At 33.7% G+C, this 19,858-nt stretch overlaps 1 protein-coding gene across 2 annotated transcripts in view; it reads left to right on the top strand.

The window, feature by feature from the left end:
• The window catches only part of LOC118194156 (epithelial sodium channel subunit alpha-like), a 120,687-nt gene that overhangs the window by 11,479 nt on the left and 89,350 nt on the right, over window positions 1-19,858 (top strand). The window contains exon 1 of one of the 2 annotated variants that reach the window (XM_035365349.2): window positions 17,374-17,523. The exons of the other annotated variant lie outside the window; for it this stretch is intronic. The gene's annotated coding sequence lies outside the window, so the exon portion shown is untranslated. Of the gene's footprint in view, window positions 1-17,373; window positions 17,524-19,858 lie in introns of those variants that run through there. 2 annotated transcript variants of the gene reach the window in all.

Here is a 19,858-nt window from a genome sequence, read left to right as displayed (position 1 = left end):
CTATTATTCTAGCATGTCGTTCTGTAAAAATCACTGAACGATTATTTGCAGTAGCTTTAGATGTTGACAGCAAATTACATTTTAATTCCGGAACACATAACACATTTTTGAGCGTAAGTTTAATTGTCTTATTTCCGTTAGGTACTGTGCTAAGGACAGTTCCAATTCCTGTAATTTTTGATGTTTTGTCAACTGCTAACTTTATGGTTGAATTCGTTCGAGGGTGAAATTCTGAAAATAACCTTCTGTCATTGCACATGTGAGATGTACAGCCACTATCTAAGCACCATGAGGAGGTCTTCTGATAAGCATTGTTTACTGCTAAACTAATCTGCTCTTCGTAATGAGAAGTCATCATAGAACCTTGATTTCTCTTATTTGATTGCGCATATTTTCTATCAGCTATTTTCTTTCTGCATTCAGATGCCTTGTGCCCAATTTTCGAGCAGTAATTACACTTCAAATTTCGAAAATTTCTTTCAGCTGGAAAATTTTTGTTTGAATTCACCTTCCATTTTTCATTTTTCTTCTGTTCTTGATTTCTTCTTTTATAATCAGTATAGTATGCATTCTGTGAATCTTGAGACGTTTTCCCTTTTCTTGCTTCCCATTCTTCTAACATTTTGATTTTCAAAGATTCGGGACTAGGTAACTGATCTCTTGATTCGATGGCGCATCTAAAATTTTCAAAATTTTCTGGAATACTATAGAGCAGAAGAATCGATAATAAATCATCAGCTATGTCAATTTCCATTTGTTTAAGCTTATCAACTATTTCGAAGAAATTATTCAAATGTTCAGACATCGTTTCGCTTTCCACCATTTTTCTAAATAAAAGCTGTTTTAATAATGTAGCCTTCTTCGCAGGTCCTTTCGATTCATATACGGCTTTGAGTTTATTCCACACAGCATTTGATGTCACACAATGCTTTATATGACACAGTTCACTAGGATTAATAGCAAGAATTATATCTGCGCGAGCTTTTTGATCAGCTTGGAGCCATTTCTTTTCGTCTTCGGTTCCTTCAGCAGGTTTTAGCACTTTACCGGTTACATAATCCCAATGGTCGTTTTTAATCAATACTGCTTCTATTTGTAATTTCCAACTGTCAAAATTATCTTTTCCGAGCTTATCTATAGTAGTCAAATGCGACATAATGTAATACAGTCTCTCACAGCCAAAAAACAAGATTGAACAATATAAAAATAGGCTTAACTGAACGCTGATCAGTTCTTACCGTTGATTAGACGTAACAGTTCTTGCACTGAATTAGGCTTAAGAGTTCAATGCTCGAAAACTTCAAAATGTTCATTTTAAAATAAATATTTTGCTAATTAGGCACAGTTGAAACATTCCTGGGCCCATAACCATTAAAGAAATAAATAAGCCTAAATAGATTGTAATATCAATGAACATTTTTAATGACAGAAATTAACTTAAACATAGTTGCGTACAGCAGAGAAAAAAGGCGAAGAAGTAAGAATGGTATACATATACATACATACGTAATAAACAGTTACGTCATCATTCATCACCGCGCGGATAAACGCGAACGGCGCATGCGTCAGGAGAAGCTCTCTTAAGCTAAACGTCGTATTATAATTTATGATACAACAATATATATATTGAAAAAGATCTGAAAGCCTTCAAATTTTATATTACGCCAAAACGGATGTTTCTTTTTTTCATTTACAGACACATACACGTTTCCGAAATTATTGGACCAACGCCACTTTGGGCTAAACATATTTATATCTTTAGAAAAAAGAAAAAATCTGAATGAATAAAATGATTATCCTTATTGCGAATGACATTTTTCTGCACCAAAAATCGTTGCTGGAATCAAACATACAAATGCTACTCATAAGTTCGAGCGTGTATGTAAGAAATTTTTGAACACATTTCTTTTATTGTAACTTCACATGTATCTTTGATGAGAATATTTAATAAGTTTATCCTTTACGCAAAAAATGTAAAATATATGAAGACTGATAAAATTGCTGGCAAAATAAAAAAAATATTAACTTAGTGAATACAGAATAAAATTAATGAAGTGACTCGTTTAGAAAAGCTTTTGTTCTGAACCATCATGGCCAATCCAAAATGACAAAAACATAGATTTGCAACAGCAATAACATTACATATTTACACATATAAAGAGGGCATTACAGAGAAAAGAATAAAGATGTTAACTTTTTGGATTGATGATTTTGGCCAATGTTCAAAACAATAAACTGAGAAAGGGAAGAGAAATATGCGTTATTTTGATTTAAGAAAACAGGCCTAACCTTATTCGTAGTTCTTATCAAGGATCTTTCAAAACTACAAGCAAGGTTCTCAATATATATTGTTAAGGAAGTCTTTCAAGCTTGTTTTCAGTACTACCGTACAATAAATTTCAAAGCGCTTATGTTACATGGCGTACAATACGACAAGTTACACTTTGCATAAAGTTCAGAGGTAAATATCGTTTTGTTAATTTTGTTTCTCTTTCCTGAATTTTATATGGAAGTTCCTGGGTGTTGTAGAAAATTTTACAAACTCCTTTCTTCGACAAAATTCTATAACTGTAGAAAATATTAGTTTAATAAATTTTTAATTTATCGTTCAGCTTTCTTAATCTAAAAATAACATTATTTTGTTTGAGTTTTCAACAGATATTTTTTTTCGTGCAATTTGTATTTTATACTTTACTCACAAAATTTTTAGATAAAATTTCTTTAAGAAATTGATTTGGCTATATTTGTTATAAAATATTTTAATCTTTTTTTTGAGAGGTGGCAGCAAAATTTTCATTTTTCTTGTCGGTTTGAGGCATACTGTTCTGCATTGCTTCTCTGGAGCAAATCCAGTTCTAGTAATGAACTCCAGCTGAATCTCTCTCTGTATTAGCTAATCCCTCCTCTGTATTAGCTAAATTTCCTTTTAAAATTTAATTATTAACGAGACATTAACCAGGTTTGAAAACAGAAACACTATTGATTCTGAACGTTTTTGGTCTCTCTGATCACACCCCAAATCATATCAAAATGCATTCTTTTTCAGTTGTCCTTCTCTATTCTTAATTTCAAGCGTTAAGAGTTTTTAATTTTAATTTACTTCTAAATATATTTCTTTTTACTTGCTTTTCATGTGATTCAGAACTTGATTTAAATCTTTCCTTCTTATTAAAATTTTTACTTATGCTGTACTGTGCATTTTTTCCATTTTAAATTATTTATTAACTTCATTCGGCAGAAATACGCATTTTAATACTAGTTGTAGCTTATTTGTTTGCATATGTTACCGTGAAAGACCGAAATTGGAGAATGTCGGCTTTCACCGGAGAATATCAATATTCACCAAATACGTCGGTGAAAGACCGAATATTTTACTACATTCTTGTATATTCGGACCCTCACCTGTGTATGTCGACAATCACAGATATGCTCTGGTGAAAGTCGAAAAGAGAGGTCATAAAGTGCCATAATAGTTTAAGTTGTTGCAATAAATAAGATTTGAATCACATAATTTAGTAAGTTTTTTATGACTGTTATCTTATTTTCTCATTTAGAACGTACTGTATAATTAAGTAAGTTTTTAACTTCTATTATTTTCCTTTCTCATTTTGAATGTATTGTGTGTTTTAGGTTATCATGTTCTTAAGTTCTTATTTCAAGTCTCAAGTGCGTTTATTCGCGACTGAATTACGGAGAAGGAAATATAATATTGTTGTATATTCAACATTCACCATTAGTACATGGTGAATTTCGACATTGACCGGTGTAAGTCAGAAATAAGAGTATTTGGAAAATATTTCGGACATACACCAAGAGACTATGTGAATGTTGACATTCACCGGTGAAAGTCGACATTCTCCAGATTTCGGTGTTTCACATATACACAACATTTTTGCAAACGTGCGAATGCCAAAAACGTACGCACATTTTCTCTGAAAATAATAATGGTATTAATAATGAAGACGATTAAGAACAGACCAGTATTCCTAATAGAACTGAAATGAAGTGATATTCGTTCGAGTAATCAGTCGTCGAAAGTTCAGGTCGCTCAGTTCTGGAAAGGAATTCTTAGTTCTAGATTCAGTACGTCGACGAGCTATCTTTCCGCATCCTGTACGTAATCCGGGCATTTTTGTCATCGAGATGCCAGCTTCTGGGCTTCGTTTGGGTTCTCAGAAATACAAAATAGAAACATGGGAGAATGAGCTTACAAGCTTTGCTGTCCTTTTTTTAGCTGTATTGGTAAAGATGTTTAAGTAGTTTAAAGGGTTTGTGGATAAAGGTAAGAACAGACACTTGAGTAAAAGGATAAGGAGAACACGTGTGTCAAATATTTTTAGAATCCTTTCCTAGTACCTGATTCTTATACATATTCTTATACATATTGAAATAATGGAAGTTATACAATCTTAATTAGAGCATTAGCTGAAAAAATATAATTTTTTAAGAGTATTGTTTTTAGATATAGCTGTGAATTCAGATATCCGAAGCCTTTATTACTGGGCTGAATAAAATTTTGCTTGTTGTTAATTAATTGTTGTATTTCAAATGTTTTAATCGTTTTAAATAAATATAAAATACACTGTGTTCATAAAAGTCTTTCAATGCAGAAGAGTTCACAAATTCTTCTAGAAAACCGATAAAGAGGCATTTCACTATGACCCTGTTCTGAATCAGGTACTTTCCCCACCTGCTTCCATGACAGAGGCATATGTCACATTGATGTCTGCGTTAGTAGAGAAAGGAGTGACCCAGATCATTTCATTTTTGATTGTGATCTGACAAAGGGTATGCATCTGATAAAGGTTCGCGATAATCCAATTCTCTTTAGAAACTAAGCAATAAAAGTCTTTCAATGCAGAAGAGTTCACAAATTCTTCTAGAAAACCGATAAAGAGGCATTTCACTATGACCCTGTTCTGAATCAGGTACTTTCCCTACCTGCTTCCATGACAGAGGCATATGTCACATTGATGTCTGCGTTAGTAGAGAAAGGAGTGACCCAGATCATTTCATTTTTGATTGTGATCTGACAAAGGGTATGCATCTGATAAAGGTTCGCGATAATCCAATTCTCTTTAGAAACTAAGCAATAAAAGTCTTTCAATGCAGAAGAGTTCACAAATTCTTCTAGAAAACCGATAAAGAGGCATTTCACTATGACCCTGTTCTGAATCAGGTACTTTCCCTACCTGCTTCCATGACAGAGGCATATGTCACATTGATGTCTGCGTTAGTAGAGAAAGGAGTGACCCAGATCATTTCATTTTTGATTGTGATCTGACAAAGGGTATGCATCTGATAAAGGTTCGCGATAATCCAATTCTCTTTAGAAACTAAGCAATAAAGAATAGACGCCTTAGAACAAAGATCAGAGATATTCTTCAACAAATCCAGAGAATCTGACGGAAATTTTGTGAAATCTAACGCCACTATTTCTGTATGTTTGGATTAAATTTATTAATTTCACTTTCATAATATAATGTTTCAACAATTTCACTTTCTTTCGAAAAGTGCAATTGTGAATTTAAATTTTCCCTGCATTTTTGCCACAATGGATCATTTCCAGCAATTCACAAACTCAATAATACAATGCTAATGGGCAGAACTTCCAATGACCTTATACCTTACGCCTTCGAAAAAGCATTTGAACTAACATTTTTACTTTTGAAAGCCTCAATTGCCCGATTTTCAAAGACAATCTCTACTCTGTTTTACTTGTCTCAAAGCCGCTCAACTAATATAGTGATAAAAAAACACTAAGTGCAGGACCGATGGGCCCGGGTTTGAACCCCGGACAAGGCACAGATGTTTGCACCCGTATAGTATGGGGGCACTCAAAACACACAACTAGCTTTAAATCCTCTCAAAAGGTTGGTGATAAAGGAAGATGGGTAGGACACCCTCAGACCTTCCTACGGGCTTTTTTCCCTTAAAATTGGAGCGGAAACTCAACAATTAGCTAGGTTCAACAATACCTCAATTACCCGTGATACTACAAAGGTGCTTGGCTGTACCTATTCTCGAAAGTCCTTGCCAGGCTTTCTTCCTCTCAGCTGGTGGTCATAAACGTATACTTCCAATAACAAGAATGTTTTGAAGACACGGTAATTCATGTTTTGGCATTTTAAATTTAATATACTAATTTCTTAAAAATTACTAAGTAGAACTTTGCATACGTTCCGCTAGTCCCTATACTTACGCTTAGAAGAATATTTTACTTGTTATGAGAAATAAAATATGAAAAGTGTGACTCCTGTACCACAAAAATTGATCGAGATATTTGATATAAATTTGCAGATCATATTCAAGAGCCGTACACAAATCTAAACAAACTAAACTAATAGTAAAGCAGTACTATAGTCCCACTGCTCAGAAATGGACTATCTTCGCCATTCATAATCTAATATCAGTGGCATAAACTCAACACTTCTCACACTTGCCTCTGTACAGTTAACATCTTGTCCACTGCATCTCCGCAGAGCCTAATGTAATCTATGACTTATTATAACCGTGAAATACGGACGCGTATATTTCTCAAGAATGATATGCGAAAAGTAAACAAATCAATGGTTCGTGACTACAACTCCTTTGTAATCATTCAGGCAATATCTTCATCTTCTACATCAACACCAGTTCGAATTCTTGTTATCATAATGTAAATTTCATTTGCTATATCTCTCTCTATGTATATTTTTGCTGCCAAGTGTCGCCAAATGGGCGACCTCGAGTCAAATCTGGCAACCTTTCCTTTCCCTGCTACTTTCTGGCAACCCTAATCCCGCTTTGTGTGGAAGCTATCTTACCGCAGTTGGGCGTTTCGCAACAATATGTGCATGTGTGTGTGCATCTGCAATAATTTACATGATACGATGAGAGAGGATCCCAGTTAATTTAGCAGTCATGAATGGAATAGTGAAGGCGTTACAATGTATAACAACACGGCTGTAATCATCTGTAGCCATCATAAGATTAAATATTCATTTTTATTTCTGAACAACGTTTTAGAAGCCCAGTGTTTCTCGATTGGTACAACGCTAGAAGTGCTAATAGCGCCCCACAATTTTACATACGCAGTTATATATATTAAATAATGGAGAATACAGGTCAGCGAAGATACAGGGGTTAATTAAGCATGAGCTAGCATAGGAAGAGAGTGCGTTTATCGCGGCTGGAGTATTTATAAGCTTGGCTCCTTTGTTTTAATCCTGCACAAAGATTGGCAAGAGTTTTCGTATTATGATTTTTATAGGGAAAGAGTAACGTCAGTACAGATGCTTTGAAGGAGTTGCATTTTTTAAAATTAGGAATTTTAAAGGCTATTGCCAATTAAGTTAGAAGTTTATTCCAATTTAGTTAATAGTTTTTATTAATTTCCTTCATATTTTTGTATTTTATATATCCTCCTTTCAAGGAGAAAAGGCCTGGTGACAAAAAAAGCCTTCTGAAAAAAAAAAAAAAAAAAAAAAAAAGCATTAAAGCGTTACCTAGACAGAGAAATTTTGTATAATGTATGCCAGATAAATAAATAATTATGTAACTATAAATTATGCATTAAATTAGAAAAAGTGCCTAAATTCCTCTTTTTAATTTGAAAAAATATTTTGATTAAAAAGAATGATATGAAAGTAAATTACCATAAAAATATTTGGAGAGATATTCAATAGCGGTAAAATTAAACATATGTCCGAATATGAAATTAAAATTAAGCTCAATGAATTGAGATTTTCTTCATCATTTTCAGAATACATTTCTTTCCAACTAGTGAACACCTCAAATTTGACTATTCTAAATTAGATGTTCTCCCTCTAAGTTCATATTTTCCCCCAAATTCGAGATCTTTCCAAATTACATAACACTGCTTACAAAGAGAACTAAAAATTAAAATTAACCAATCGCAGCGCTTAGCTGTACATACAGTGGATGGACAAAAATATGGAAACACCTTGTGAAATGCATGTTTGAAAAGAAAGATTGATTTTAATGAAATATGTTGGTGGCGCTGGCGTTTTTGACTACTGACGCCACCTATACAACTTCGTAAATGTTCTAAACAGTTCAGTTGTTGTCGGAGTACTGTTATGTGAGGTTGTCATTGCATTATGTCAGAGTTGACAGACTTTGAACGTGGGCAAATTGTTGGAGCACGTATGGTAGGTGCTTCCGTAAGCAAGGTAGCCGAGGTGTTTAGTGTTTCAAGAGGTACTGTATCGAAGATTTATTCCGCATATTTGAAAAGCGGAAAACATCATCTGCTAAATCACAGCGCGGACGAAAGTGTGTTCTGAGTGATCGTGACAGACGATCATTAAGGGCAATTGTGACGAAAAATAAGAAGATCATAGCTGCAAAAGTTGCTGCTGAAATGAATGTTGTGTTACCGAACCCTGTGAGTACCAAAACAATTAGAAGGGAGCTTCATAAACAGGGAATTGCTGGCTGTGCTGCAATTGAGAAGCCACTCATCAGTGTTGCTAATGCCCGTAACAGGAAAAGGTGGTGTTTAAGTCCTAAAGCCTGGACTATAGAGCAGTGGAAGCGAGTAATATGGTCTGACGAGTCTTCTTTCACATTGTTTCCCACTTCTGGCCGAGTTTACGTCTGGAGAACGCCATCTCAAGCCTATAATACAGACTGCTTGTTGCCAAGAGTGAAACATGGCGGGGGTTCTGTTATGGTTTGGGCAGCCATATCGTGATTCTCTGCTAGCCTCATGATAACTGTGTCAGGGCACATGACTGCCAAGACTTATGTGAACATTTTGGCCGATCAAGTTCATCCCATGGTACAAACTTTGTTCCCCGATGGTGATGGTGTCTTCCAAGACAACAAAGCCCCTGTTCACAAGCTCACATTGTCCAGGACTGGTTTTCTGAGTACGAGGATGAGTTGTCCTATCTCCCCTGGCCACCACAGTCACCAGACCTGAATATTATCGAACCTTTCTGGTCTACATTGGAACAGAAAGTGCGCTCTCGTTATCCACCGCCAACATCGTTATCTGAACTTGCCACCGTTTTTGCAGGAAGAATGGTATAATATTCCCTTGGCAAACATACAGGAACTGTATTTATCCATTCCGAGAAGACTGCAAGCTGTTTTGGATGCCAACGGGTTTCCTACACCATATTAAGCAAAGAAACATGTTTTTTAAAGGTGTTTCCATATTTTTGTCCAACCCCTATATGTACCTGCCTAGTATAACTACTGGTTAGCGAGCAATTACGTCATTCTTCTTTTCAGCTTTTCCTTCCCTGCAAAACATCTCTCCGCTGCTTTGTTTAATTGTCCCCCTTTGCTCCTTACCTAAAACCCGTATACATAAAAAATATTGTATTGAACTATGATCGACACGCAGCTTGTCTACTAAAAATAATTTGCTGTTCACTATCATGGAATAAAATGATGATTCCAAGCGGCCAGGTCTGTATTCAAGTGTCATTTCTCTAACTACGCAGTTTTCAAGCAGCGCATTAACATATCACACACACACACACACACACACACACACACAAACACATATATATATATATATATATAGTGAAATTTTTGTTTCTTCTATCCTTTTGTGCAATGATCTTCAATGGCAAACTAGTTCTAGTTTAGCTTCCCGTGTTCTCAGAAGGAAAGCTTAAGAGTTTCATAATTTTTGCAACTCCATTTATTTATAAGGTGAGATTTCCATTGTATTTCTGCTTTTAGGGATGCTTGCATTAAGTTTTTTCTTGTATGTAGAATTTAAGCATTTTAAATCTTGTGTTTCTAATTTTACTTTTTATAAAACTTTCATACATATAATGCACTAGCCACTTTTAAGTTTTTTTTAATATATATTTTATTCTCCAGCTTTTACATTGGAAATAGAATTACACATTGTTTTCATTCTATTCTATTATTTTATTTAAAAAAAATTCGTAGTGCTATTGCACTACGATTTTTTTGCTAACAGTATCAATTTAGAAACCTCGTGTGTTCCTTTAAAGCCGTAAGTTTTCTTTAAATATTTTTCGCAAAAATTGCAATTTTTTTTTTCACAAACATACTTTTTAACGATTTGGCCAACATTGTAACTTCCAGAAAATGATTGTGTTTTAAATAAATCTTTTACAATTATAGCTGGCCTCTTGCATAATTCACTGCAAAATTTGACTAGATTAAAATATTAATCTAGAATTTCTGTTTTTAATTTACTTCTTTAACGCCATAAGCAAGCTTTTTCAATTCAGTTCTTTTCTGAGTTTGAATTCCTGTTGAGTATCTTTTTGATTCTTTGAGAATGGGATGTTGAAAACAGTTTTCTATATAATTTTATTTTTAAGTTTTTTAGTTCTCTCAAATAGTCAAGAAGGGCGAAATGCTTTTTAGAACACCTTACTTAATTCAGTTTCAGTTTAATATTGAGATAACTCCCCCCTGATGAAATTAGTTTCCTGAATGGTCCACCAACTTTCTCCAGGAACAAACGGGGCTTATCTGCTCGATTTCACTCCAAGAATGAGGTATCCATCCAAACAACATCCAACATATCTATTTTTTTTTCAGTTTCTCAATCATATGATACCCTTTCTGGCTAGGACTTCCCCCTTCCATGGCTAGGACAAGACATGATACAAGTTTACGTCTGTAGGTTTTCTTCAATGCCTCCCTAACGCCCTAGTCCATCGGCTGACACACTGAAATAATGAAGATTGAAACATAGATTTTTGTATTATCATCTCGTAATTACTCCGAATCAGGATGGGATGAGGCATTGTCTAGAATGAGAATTGCTTTCCTTGGTGGATTTTTTAATTTAAAAAACTTTTCCACCGATGGAACGAACAACTGATGAAACCAATCATTAAATATTGCACCATGCATTCATGCGTATTTATAACATACGTAAAGTCGGTATATATAGGACTGCACAAGTTTTTCCCGTTAACTACTGATGAATCTCCAGCAGTGGTTGCTAATATTAATGGATTTATTGCGCTCTGTTAAATCATATCCATCGTCGGGTAACCTTATCTTCCACCAGGTAGGTTTGTGTGGTAGACTATTACGCTTGCCGCCCAGACGGTAGAGTAAGTGGTTAGAGGAGCAACCAAGTTCCCACAGTTATATTAAAAAAAGAATATTACGCTTTGGGCATATCATGAAAATAATTACAAAAATAGTAAACTTTATTCAAGCAGCTTCTTTGTAACACTGCCTTTTCAAGATCCTACTAGAAAAAACCAGGAAACCCGGATCTCATTCTGCACACTTAAGTACGTTAGCTCAGTAAAGACAAAGTTTTTGCAAGATCTGTAAATTTAACCGAAGAAATAAAACATTATCTCACTTGGAGCTCAAGGGGAAAGACAAATATATAGCCTTAATGATAATATCTGTCAAGTCGTTTGAAGTATTATGTTCCTCACTACTTTGTCTATGTTGGACGTAAAAGAACCTATTGAACTGTGCGGCGACTTATCGCTAACGAAAGTCCAGAGAAGGGTTAAAATACCCTTTTATTCACTCAAAGAAATAGTAGCAGATGGCTTCTTTTCGAGCTTACAGGAAAGCCTCTACTCGGGCTTTTAAATCAAGATAAAATAATAAACTAATTTAATACTAAACTAAACTAACTGAGTCGAAGCTAGACTCAATTACGTAACGTAGTTGGCCCTTAAATTAACCTGGCCAGCGATTAATTAAATTAGCCGGCGATTATCAACAGGCATGTACAATACGGCGGAACGTGATTGGCTTGATAAAGAAGTAATCTGACGGAAAACATGCACCGCTAAGGACTTCTAAGCTCTCCTACTGAAGTAAACTGAACCTTCCTTTAATACTCTATATAATAAAATACGCTGCAAAGCAATACTAAAAAATCCTTCTAGTTGGGAGTTGTAAGTGTGAAAAAAGAATTTAAAAGAAAGAGTTTCAAAATTAAAAATAACTGTTAGAAATTAAAAATAAAATTTACAAAAGTTAAACTGATTTCATGGATATCACATCTGCAGATAAAGTCCCCAAAGATGAAATTGCGTGTGCATTCCTTAAACATGAAAAACAATTAAAGGCGAATATTAAATTGACTTGTTCTCATTTATTACCAATCTTCAGTTACTTGAAGACCAGTTTCGAAAGCGATTTCGACAATTTATAGTATCGAGCTAATGATCAGCTTTTTCCTCAATCCTTTAGCTTGTCAAGTACACGCAACCGAAACAACTGCATACATTGGACAGTTAATTCAAGCAAGAAAACGGAAGAAATGTATCACGGAAAGTAAGAACAGGCGAAATTTTAGATCTTCAAAATGACATTGTCGTAAAATCCAGTGTAGCACACGAGAACATTTGTAATTTGGCAAAGAGGGACAAACTTCTATTCTTGAGAAGAGCATCATACAAGGCAAAACCGCTTTATGGTTCCACATTGCTGTGTGAATCATGTTCTCAAGGAATATCACTCACAAAATCAAAGAACAGATCTCGACTTACAGATGAATATCTTGATGATTACTTAAGAGCAGGAATATCAGAATACACTCCAAATTATAAAGCAATGGCCAATCAATCGCGATGCCAAATATCACACTAACTTTAGGAATTACATTTCTTGTAAAGAATTTTTATACCAATGAAGTGTAAACCAAATTATTTGTAAATTTTTGTGTGTATTATTTAGTAATTTATTTTACATAAGAATACAATCACTAATTTTTTATCTTAAAATTATAATTATTTATAATTTTGGAATTATCGTTTTGTATATCATGTGTATTAGTCACTATGTCAACCTATAAATTTACCTTGAAAAGATAAATGTGCCCACTGCCTAACCGGTATTCTAGAATGTGCTTTCCCTAAGACCAAGGTTGGAGATCCCTGCGCTAGACGAACATAAAAAAAAAGGTCTAAAGGTTTTTCATGTATTCTGAGGATTTAGGACTGAAATTAGTGCAGATATTTCCAGTTTTGTTATATGTATAAAATGCAAGATATTCAGACACGGGTATTAGGATAATCTAAATATAGGTGATGGGTTCTCTTACCAACGTACAAAAAAACCTTGTTCTATTTATAATTCTTTTAATTGATGTAAAAGTCGCCATATTTTTAACTTTTTGTACAAAGGCAAGGATTATTTGTCTACGCTTTTTTTACATCCGACGGAGACATATATAGAGATAATTTATCAGGCGAGTATTACTCTACACGAAACATAAATCACTTTTACAAGAAATAATTACAGCGATGAAAAGTAGTTTTTTTAAGATCGTCACGCAACGTGAGGGACTGTTTATTTATAAATCACATTCTTAGGTTTGAAAAATATTGAAACACCTGAGTATGTCTAGCTTGATGATATGCATGCTTTTTCTTACTGCTATCTGTCATACCCTTTTCCCCCCAGACAATGTAAGAAAGTAAAATAATTTTTTTGAAGATTTTCAAGCAATTATATTTCTTACGAGCAAATGCTAATTTGAACTTCAATAATCGCAGTAATAATCACAAATTTATTAGAATGAAATTCGATTTCAGCTTTGATACATTTTTAAAACGTTTTCTAACTAATCAAACTGTTGAAATTTGCATTTAAATTCGTGTATATTTCTTGCTTATGGAAAAAGGTGTTATTGCGCAAGAAAATAAAATATCACCTTTTCATCTCTTCAGACTCTTCCTTTCGAAGCCATAGGTATTTAAACAGTCGCACTTTCTGGTAGTTTTGTCAGCTCAGAAAAGATAATTTTACTAAGCTAATTTATTTGATGTAACGTACAAACTTCCCACAATCATGTATTGAGCTGGAAGTTAAAACTATATGCTTCAGAATTAAAACTATATGCTTCAGAATTAAAACTTTTGTATAAATATCACAAAAGATTCGAATATTATTTGAAGCTAAAAGCCAGTTTTGTTTAAAAGAAATGTGGGGGGAGAAATAAAAAAATCTTAAAGAATTCAGAGCTTTAATTTTTAACGTCACATGAGAGGATTTGTTAACGACATCGCATGAGAGGATTTGTTAACGACATCGCATGAGAGGATTTGTTAATTAAATATTTCACTTTCCAATATTAATACAGAATTTGTTTTGAGAAATAATCCCTAAGCTTTAAGAACGAAATATTTTATGGATTACAGGGTGTATTTTGCAGTATAACACGCAAAATCTAATGTCAAACTTTAATTCTGTAGCTCCAGGTCAAGGATGACGAGAGAGATCCTTTAAGACTTCATAAATATATGCTTCAGATACTGAATCTGAAGTTTAAAATCGGTTTCTTCTTTTAATTAGGTATAAGCTTCAGGAAATTTCACTACCTAATTATACTTATTATTATTTTTTAACGGTTGCAGTAAAAGCTAAATTTCTTCTTGGAACAAAACAACGTAGATATTTTTAGTTCTTACTTTCAATCCTAATTTATCTATTCTTGTTCCTTCTACAGGCCAGACGAAAAAGTGTATCCTCAAAAACAAAACTAAACAAAAGACCATGAAGTTTAAAAGAACGTGCTTAGGAGTAACAACCAGAGGGGTGGTCTACACTTCAGAGACATGTAGAGTTGGGAAGAGGTGTTGTTTATATTTTAGAAACATATGTTCCTGCTTCTCACTCAAAATAAAAAAGCAGGAGTAAAATAATAAAACGCAAATAAAATTAAATAAATAGCTCATATTCGAAAAATCAAGAAATGAAAAAATGTCTTACATCAGATGCAGCTAACGAAGAACGCTGATTATTATTGGCATGCAAACATTCTTCGTAGAAACTTCCGTACATAACAACTATTTTTTTTTCAATGAGTTCACATCCGCCGCCTGTTCATGGCAGTTGCCCGCAAAAGGTTAAAATTAATTCATTTTAGTTGTTTTACTAATATGCATGCAACGCATAATGTTTTTAATATATCATATAAATCAGTGATGAGATAAAATAAGACGTATGTGATTTGGCAGCAAGAGCAGATTTATATGATTGGACATATAAAATAAAGAAAAAAATCTGATGATGACACCATATTACTTCCTTGTACAGAATATTAAAATATACGCATTTTCTGGTGTATTTCATTTAAACGTATTTCCTCGAATTTCATTAGAGATATATTTCTCTTTCCATTACTTCAGTTCTCACTTCAGGGAAGGCAAAAATACATAAAACCTCAAAATATATGTATTAAAAATTGAAGAATATAGAAAAACATAAAACACCAAATGCAGCTAAAACAATCAAGAAACAATTTTTATGATTAAAATTAGAGTTTCTACGCAAATACACGATTCGGCCAGCGGCCAAGAAGACAGGTTTTTCGGTGCTCAAAACTGAAAGTTTACTTTTGGTCCCTTTCGGCCAAAAGACACTGAGGGTGCAGAAACTGACTTAATTCACTGCTCTGCTAAATTTCAAATGTAAGCAAACATGGCTGCTATGGGGAAAAATTACACTTAGCTGCACTTAAAAAACTTTTAAATGGTTGATAATTTTACAACTGTAGCATTCAAATTAATTAAAGACATAAAAACTTAACTGGAAGATAAGAACAACATAATTCATCATTTAAAATATAAAAATAAAAAATATATATATAAGAATAAAAATAATTGAACTCACGGAGTCGAGAAATAAGGTATATATATAAATTATTATTATTATATATATTAAAATAAAAATAAAAGTCAATAAAGTAGAAAAACCGATTTTTTTTAGAAAACCTAAGTAATTTAGAAACTTTTGCCTACAAAAAAACTTCCCCGACACGAATTATGCATAAAAATCAAAAAGAAACTGAATACTATTTATAAAAATGCATAAATAATACTAAAAAGGCAAGTAAATAGTAAGTCCTAATTTAACTTACCAACTATATTTGTATTTGATTACTTTGGTTTTCTAAAAAATTCGGTTTTCCACTTTATTGACTTTTATTTTAATTCTAGTATTTACTTGCTAATTTCTCAAAATTCCACTTGTTTAAGTTGTTTAAATTTCTTTTTAGTAATTTTTCGCGGCCGAGCGGTAAAGTCGCTGAACACTGGTAGTTCGGTCCGAGGTTCGAATCCCGCGAACGGGCTGGCTGCATGGGCGTTTTCGTGGTTTTCCCCATGTGTAACGTGTATACGAGCCAGTTTACCTTAGAAGGTCCTCCACGAAGGCATCCCTTTCCTTAGGCAGATAGCCCTCGAGGCTTTGCCATAATCACACATACACACACACACACACAACTTTCTGAGGCTACTCGTTTTCTGAGTTGTGCGAGATACATAGTTACATACGTTTGTAGATAACGTATGTACGCACGTATACGTATCTGTGCTCACATACGTATACATCTGTGTACGTATAGATGGGCGTACATATATACGCACAGATGTCACGAAATAAATCTCATTTTAAATCCTTTATACAAGCCATTTATGGATAAAGAGTCCTTTATTCTGTCCTTACGTATAGATGTCAAGCAAAAACATCGTTAAATTGCATTCGATAGAGATAAAAATGGGTATTTTCGTTGAAATATGACGCCCGAAAATTTTCGCAGTTACAGTACTTCCTTTACTTTGTACAAGGAAGTAAAAAGAGATTCGCGTTTGGAGCTCGAGATACCTCTCAGGAATACTGATATCTGGAGTTCTTGTACAGATCTGTTTATAATGTTAGCTATCTTCACGTGCATGCAGCACATGATTTCGGGAATACGGAATAAAAAAAAATTCAGTGATTAATTTATTTTTGTTAAACATTTGAACAATTGTGCTGTTGTATTCAAAAAACTTAGTTGAAAGACCTGTATTTATCCATCACTCGAAGTTATTTTGCTTCAGATAGATTTTGAAAGCGGCGCTTAGGAATTTGTCACTGAAAAATTTACGCGTATGCATTTTGTTAATTACTGTCATAAACGTTTGAGATGCCTCAAACCGTGTGTGGTCGACAGAGACGTTTATTATTGCATTGTATATTTTTGCAGAAAGGAGGTTACTTTTAGTAAGCATCCGTGCTCCGTCACATTCTATTTTAGAGGCCAAATCCTTGAACCTTTTTCCTCGTTCATTACATGCAAAATTAAACGCTAATATTAGAACTTCTTCCTTTAAGCGGCGGCAGTTTTCTTAAATAAAGACAAAAATTTTCTGCTTTATTATTTTATTTTCAGATCCTTACATAGGAAAGGGTTTTCAGGTTGCGTTGTTAAAAGTTTTTAAATCTGTTTATTCCCTACTTTGCTGACAGTTGTTATTCTTTGCTGGCAGTTGTTGCTGGTACTGATAGAATGTTGTTCTACTTTTGCTGACAGATTTTTAATCATTACGTTACTCGTAGCAGATGTTAGGAACTAGTTCCAGGTCTCTTACGTAGGTTCAGAGTTTTCAATTTCAAAATTCCCTTAAGTCAACCTAACAAAGTGTGTAAGCATACCGATCATTAAGCGTAAATGTAATTAATAATTTAATTACTGTTACACCAGAGCTTAATTTCTAAAATTAGAAATGCTGGAGCCCAACAGAAGACCGTCAGCAAAGAGGAACAAAGGTAAACGAATAAATAAAATGACTATTAAAATCATTAATAATTTTTAAATTAAATAGTTAATTATTACCAAATTAAATTAAATAGTTAATATTACCAATTAATATGGATCAGTTATTATTTAATTAATAATTATTATTATTTAATTAAAAGAATTATATTAAAGAAACAATTAAAATTAAATAAAATGTAAAGAGATAAAGCAAATTTAATAAGCGATTTTTAATATAATTTTATTGCAAAATATAAATTTTTATTCAAATTGTTGTTCAGTTATATGTGCTGGAGCCTTATTATTTAGGTGTGCTCCGAATAGAATTATGATTTATACCAAAAACTAAGAATACCGGAGCCTGGCTCCGGTGGGCTCCGGCTCAATTTAAGCTCTGTGTTATACTATAGGATGTATTAGTGTAACTACAATTAATACAACAGCATATTGCTCATCCGATTAGAAAATTTAAACTTGTAAATATTTTATTTTACAATTTGAGAAAAGAAATTAAATTGCAAAGATTATATTCAATTTGCAAAGGAAAAATAAGCTATATAGATAATTAATCATTAATTATAGCGTATGTATTATGTTTTACACTGTTATTATGATTATGAACCACTTCGTTTCTAAACATTATGATTTTGGTTTGGTTTGGTTTATTAGATTACGGTAAAGCACTCGAGGGCTTTCTGCCTTAACGGAAGGATGCCTTCGTGGAGGACTTTTTAAGGGAAACTGTTACACGTTACACATGGGGAAAACCACGAAGGGATTCGAACCTCGGACCGAACTACGAGTGTTCAACGTTACCACTCAGCCGCTGGTGGGTCAGATTATGATTTTGGTGTGGTGGTGTATTTAATTATGGCAAAGCACACGAGGGCTATCTGCCTAAAGGGAGGGATGCCTTTCGTGGAGGACTTTCTAAGGAAAACTGGCTCGTATATACGTTACACATGATGAAAACCACGAAAACGCCCATGCAGCCAGCCCGTTCGCGGGATTCGAACCTCAGACCGAACTACCAGTGTTCAGCGTCTTTACCGCTCGGCCGCTGGTGGGTCAGATTATGATTTTACTCCACTTGTAAAGGATGTTATTGCGAAGCATTAAATATATTTTATAGCATTTCTTAAGTTTGGTTTATTGAAGTATGGAAAAGTAGGTGGGGGTTGTCTGCTAAGGGATGCTTTGGTGGAGAGCTTTATAAGGGAAACTAGCTCGTATATGCGTTACATATGGAGAAAACCACGAAATCGTCCTTGCAGTCAGCCCGTTCGCCTGCAATCGAACCCAGGTACAAACTTAAGCGACTTTACGGCCGCTTGGCCCTGGTGGACCCATCAGTACTTCTTAATAACTTTTACTATAAACGGTAATAAGAGAAAATGTTTATAATGTTCCACATGCTTTCATGGTATAACTGGAAGTACGCTTGACGCGTATTCGGGAGGACCTTGGTTCGAATCCCGATGACGGCACTGCGGTTTTTTCAGTTTCATGACTTCGAAAATTTCTACATAGTCAGACCCTACATAGTCATTATTAAATTTCAATTTTATTATATACACTACAGATTCAAGGCAAATATTACTTTTTCAAGAAGACGGCAAAATTTGCCTTAAAATATAATTTAGAAAAAAAATTATTACTGAGAGCTAAAATAAACAATTTTATGAAACTGAATATATTATTTATTTATTTATTAATAAACACTCAGAAACCGGTATAAAATTTATTTAAACAGAAAACTATTACCCGATGTATGTAATATTTTCAGAAGTTCAGAATATTGACCATACTTTATTTAAAATGCATTTAATAACTGCGTGCGTATGTTAACATGCAGGGAGTTATATTTGCATGAATGTCAATTATTATTAAGCTATGAAAGATGTAAACGCAAATACGAAAATCAGAAGCAAGAGTTATGAATGTTTACTGAAGCCATGATTATCTCTTTTCTTTTAATGTTATATTTAAATATCTGTAAATTTCTACAATCAGTTAGCCTTAATATCAATGAAGTTTTCAAATTAAGTTCAGTCGTATATATAAATATTCTATCTAGCATTCTCAACAACTAAATAGGGCTTTTCCATGTCGCTTTTCTAGTGCAACATCCGATTCTTATCTATTTTCACAATTAAATCAGAGTTATCTGTCATTGCGTAAAATACAGAATAATGTTCTAGTTATAAAGTGAACTAAAATGCATTCACTGAGACATGCAGAGAAATAATCATGTTATAAAGTGTGGGGCAGGTAGTTACAGGCAAATTGTGCATAAAAGTTAAGAATGGTAAGAATTGACGAAAAAAGACAGAGATCTACGAGACT

Source organism: Stegodyphus dumicola, chromosome 6, assembly GCF_044657685.1.
Source record: "Stegodyphus dumicola isolate Sdum_Otavi_A_Nest chromosome 6, ASM4465768v1".
NCBI classification, from domain to species: Eukaryota; Metazoa; Arthropoda; class Arachnida; order Araneae; family Eresidae; genus Stegodyphus; species Stegodyphus dumicola.
The sequence above is the reverse complement of the archived record's forward strand: the minus strand, read 5'-3'. Positions and strand labels throughout refer to the sequence as shown.